We start from the raw sequence: 5,000 nt of genomic DNA on the forward strand, positions 1-5,000 counted from the left end.
ATTGTAGCTTTTAGAATTGCTACACAAGCCATGTTGTAATGGGATGTTGTTAAACATTACCTTTCTTTTATCATCTGAAGCTGCTGTAATGTTCAGTAAAGTTCAAAGCAATATGGCAACTTGGAGGTGTTACAGAAAGCTCCCAGAAATATCGATACCTCTGCTTTTGCGATTTTCTCACTCAAGTCAGATTTTAGGCACCCCCTGCAATAGGAATTTCAGTTTTGGTGAGATACTCCCAAGGTATAGATACTTCTAAAGGGATGCAGATGCTGCAACTTTTCTCATTGGATCATACCCATGCTGTTCCTTCAGATCTCTGTGCCGTAATGACTCACGCATGCGTGGGAGTGACGTTGAGCAGGAACCAGCCGAGATTCGAACCTTGTATGGGCAGGCTGATTTGACCAATTTGGGTACAACCAGCCTGTCGTAAATTACATGTAATTATTGCTAGCGGCTGTTATAGCCGCCAACAAGAATTATGGTGTTCTCCCGGCAGGGACAGCTTTCCTCCCCAACACCCCACCCCCGCTGGGAGAATTTACTCAGTCTATGGCCGGCCTGCAAAGCACACAGTGAAAATAAAAGCTATTTCTTCAGAGCATCATAAGGTAGTAATCTGCTACAAAGTTTGTTAAAATCCCTGCAATGTACATTGATCACCAAGAGGGGAATGTTTTTTTCTCCTACACAAATTTGGAGTTACTTAGCTCTGCGCTAGGTGGGCTGCGACATAGCCCCACTGGACAGGAGCTGGCTGGCGAGTTAAATGCCTCGCGAGGACGCAGCACCCCTATTCCAAGAAGGTGCGGTGGTCTGCCTAGACCGGTGCCCGCCCGGTCCCAAGGTGTGATGAGTAGTGTCCCCCCTCCCTTCTGGTAGTTTTTTTCAGGGTGGACGTGGTGCCCTTCTTTCCCTCATGTCGCTCCCCTTCACTGTCGGAGGCCCTCTGAGGACCACCCCCCCCCCCCCCCTATTCACCCATGCCTAGTCCGGCGGCCATTTTCTTGTAGTTTCCCATTGCTATTAATCAGCGGCCATGTTTTTGAAGCCTATCAAGCGGTGAATCTGCAGTGGGCCTCTAGTGACAGTTCCTGTACTTCCTCTTTCATTACTGCAGGGGGTTCAGCTCTCTGGCTTTGCATCTAAGGAGGGGGTGGTAAGTCCCTGTGGGTGCTAAACAGCTCCCTCTCTCTGCTATAGGTATTTGGGATTTGTGGTGCCACTGATGTAGCGGTGGGGGGGAATTGTTAACAGCAATATTTGCACTTTTTGCTGGCGGTCCCCAGGTTAACCAAAGAGTCCCTGGAGCATGTGTCACCACCTGACCCCCCCCCCCCCCCCCGAGGCTGTGGGGCCCTCTGGGTCCCAGTTTTCTTTGTCTGCTATGACGGCGGTCCTGCAATCACCGGTGTCCAAAGTAGATATGGCCCTCCAAAATAGGACGAGCAAAAAGCGTCTGCTGCATCCTCTGTCTCCTCAGATTCTGAGGTTGATTAGGCCACCGCAAACGCGAGTCACCCTACTGGGTCCGCGTCCACGCACCCTGAGTGCTCTGATAGTGAGGACAAATCCTCTTCCACTACAGCCACGCATGAAAAGGCGCTAGTGGATGCGCTGATTGTATCAGTGCGAAAACCTTTAAATTTGAGGACTCAGCTACTGCTGCGTCGACGTGCCGGTGCACTTTGGTACCCGCAGAGCCTCCAAAGCAGCAAAGGTGTTTTCCCTTTCCCGCCTATTTTGACAACATTGTCGCGAGTCAGTGGGGTTCCTCTAAACGCACTATCGGGATCCCTAAACGTTTTGCTAGAATGTATCCTTTTTAAGAGTCCCTGTTAAAGAAACTGACAGTGTTGGACTCTGTGGTGGACTCGCAGGTTTCCAGGTTAAATAAAGCCACCCTTCTACTGGTGGAGGACTCCCCGTCCTTTAAGGAACCTTTTGACAAGAGAGCTGAATCTCTGGTCCGCTACCTTTTTACCATGGCCAGGTTCATCCTGCGGCCGGTTTTTGCCATAACCTTGGTTTCCCAGACCTTAACGGAATGGGCTAAGCTCCTGCGCCAGGATTTGGAAGGGGGACAAGCTCCTCCTGACCTGGTGGAGCTGGCGGACCAGTTGGTCCAGGGGCTGCAGTATATCTGTGATGCCTCTCTGGATGCGACCCCCTCTTTGCAGCATGATATGGCTGAAATACTAGTCTGCGGACCAGGCTTCCAAGAAGGTATTGACTGAGCTCCCTTTTGTAGGCGACCCCTTGTTCGGAGCTTCCATGGAAGCTATCATTAAGGGTCTTACTGGAGGTAATAGTATTCCACAGACTACAAGGAGCAGAGTCTCGTCGCAAACGTGGTCCTTTCTTCTCGGCCCATAAGCGGTCCTTTCGTCCCTCGGGATCGAAGGACCAGGGGTCAAAGTCCTTTAACCCCACAGGGGGTTCCAAGAGGCCCTGACCTGGTAAGTCGAGAGCGAAGACAAGCCCGCTTCTGCCTGAAGGGGCGCCGTCACCTGTATCTGGGGTGGGGGGACATTTTTGCTTCTTTCCAGATCCATGGACCTCCTTGATTAAAGGCAAATGGGTCCACGAGTTGATTCGGTCTGGTTACAAGATCGAGTTCCCGTCCTTACCTCCTGCAAGGTTCTTTCCTTCCAACCTGTGTTTGGCCCCAGATGGATTACAAGGTCTTCTTAGGGCGATACAGGATCTGCTTTCACAGGGGTTCATTGTACCGGTTCTAGAATCGGAAAGCTTTCAGGGGATTTATTCAAACCTACTTACAGTTCCCAGAAAGGAAGGCAAGGTCCGTCCAATTCTGGACCTCAAGGCCTTGGTCCCCTTTGTGCGGATTCAGAAATTTCGAATGGAGTCCATTCGCTCGATAGTGGCATCCCTTCATCAAGGGGATTTCCTGGCCTCTATCGATATCAAGGACGCTTACCTTCATATCCCAATATGTCAGGCATCAGCGTTTCCTTCGCTTTGCCATGGGCGAGGAGCACTATCAATTTGTGGCGTTACCCTTTGGTCTCGCCTCAGCTCCTCGGGTGTTAACAAAAGTTTTGGCCCCGGTGTTAGCATTGCTAAGGCAGAAGAGGATTGCTGTACTGGAGTACTTGGACGATCTCCTTCTGCGAGCAGAATCTCCGAATGCCTTGAAAGACAGTCTGGACATTTCGGTACGAACTCTGCAAAAGTTCCGATGGAAAAAAAAATCTGTTTTGGTCCCGTCCACCAAGCTTGACTATCTGGGCCTGACCCTGGACGCGGCCTCGGCCCCAGGTGTTTCTTACGGAGGTGAAACTCCAGAAGTTGCAGGATGCAATTTGGCTCCTGTTGTCCAGCCGGCGTTCATCTCTCAGGACTTGTATGCAAGTACTGGGCTTGATGGTCTCCACCTTTTGAGGCAGTTCTGTTTGCTCAGTTCCATACCAGATCTCTGCAAAAGGAGATTCTTGCCAAATGGAACAAGAACCCACAGTCTCTAGATAATCTGATCCTGTTGAGCCGGGGGACGAGGGGATCCCTGATCTGATGGCTCCGCTCTCCGGTGCTTTGACAGGGAAAATCCTTTCTCCCCCGGGGCCTCTCGTCTCAACAGGAAGGTGTCCCTTGGGACCAGTATCGTCTGGTATACGCATTTCCTCCGATAACTCTTCTGCCGAGACTCCTGCGAAGAATCGAGGCAGAAGAGAATTCCGGTCAACCTAGTAGCCCCGGACTGGCCTCACAGGTCTTGGTATGCAGACCTGGTATGACTGGTCGTCGATGTCCCTTGGAGAATCCCTCTCAGAGAAGATCTTTTAGCTCAAGGGCCGATTTTCCAACCTGCTTACAGTCGCTTGCTTTAACCAGTTGGCTGTTGAAAGCCAGGTGCTGAATCATAGAGGGGTGTCTGAATCTACGATTCCACTGCTGTTAAAAGCTACAAAATCTACTTCTAGGAAAATTTACCATAGAGTCTGGAAGACTTGCATTACTTTAGTATGAGTCACTTTTGGGTGTCTCGTGTTTTGGAGTTTCTCCAAAGAGGTGTAGATCAGCGTTTGGCCTTGGGTACCAGCAAAGGCCAGATTTCGGCCTTGGCAATTTTTCTTGTGTCCATTGGCTGCGAATTCCTTGGTTCACACCTTTTGTATAGGGGGTCCGCGACCTGGCTCCCCCGGTGAGATCTGTTACCTCCGTTGGACCTCAATTTGGTGCTTTTGGTGCTCCAGAAACCGCCTTTTGAAAATATTTGTGAGGTTTCTCTGCTTACTGTGTCTCACAGAAGGTAGCCTTCTTGGTGGCTATTACTTCTGCGCGCAGGATGTTGGATTTGGCTGTGTTGTCTTGTCATTCACCTTATCTGGTGGTTCACAGAGACAAAGTGGTGCTTCGTCCCTGCCAGACGTTCCTTCCTAAAGTCGTCTCTGGTTTCCATTTAAATGAAGACGTTGTGTTGCCTTCCTTGTGTCCTAAGCCTAAGCATCCTAAAGAGATTGCCTTACATTCTTTGAATGTGATTCGGGCAATCAGGGTGTACCTGGCGGCGACTTAGTCGTTTCCAAAAATTGGATTCTTCATTTGTCCTTACGAATGGACTCCGTAGGGGGCTGGCCGCGTCCGCTGCAACCTATTCTACATGGATCAGACAGACAGTGGTGCATGCCTATTCCATTAAGGGGCAGGATCCTCCTTTCCCTGTTAAGGAGCATTCTACGAGGGCGCTTAATGCTTCTTGGGCCTTCCGTCATTAGGCGTCCGTAGTGCAGGTTTGTAGGGCGGCCACCTGGTTGTCCGTGCATGCTTTCAAAAAATGTTATAAGGTGGATGTGTTGGCATCTGCGGATGCTTCTTTTGGCCGCAAGGTTTTGCAGGCTGCTGTTGAAGAGGATTGGGCCTCTTTGAGGGTGTTTTTTTTGTCAGGTGAGCTCCAGTTGTTCCTGGTTAAGCTCCTGTTTTACCTGGCTGGCTATGTTTAGCCTTCGGTAAGTGTGTTTCCTTGCTGTGTTCTT

General features: G+C 50.3%; 1 protein-coding gene across 1 annotated transcript in view; it reads left to right on the plus strand.

Annotated features, from left to right (window-relative positions):
• The window catches only part of LOC309554093 (P2X purinoceptor 4-like), a 117,021-nt gene that overhangs the window by 84,112 nt on the left and 27,909 nt on the right, over window positions 1-5,000 (plus strand). The window lies entirely within an intron of this gene.

Source organism: Pelophylax lessonae (genome assembly GCF_965119305.1).
Source record: "Pelophylax lessonae genome assembly, chromosome: 1".
Taxonomy (NCBI): Eukaryota; Metazoa; Chordata; class Amphibia; order Anura; family Ranidae; genus Pelophylax; species Pelophylax lessonae.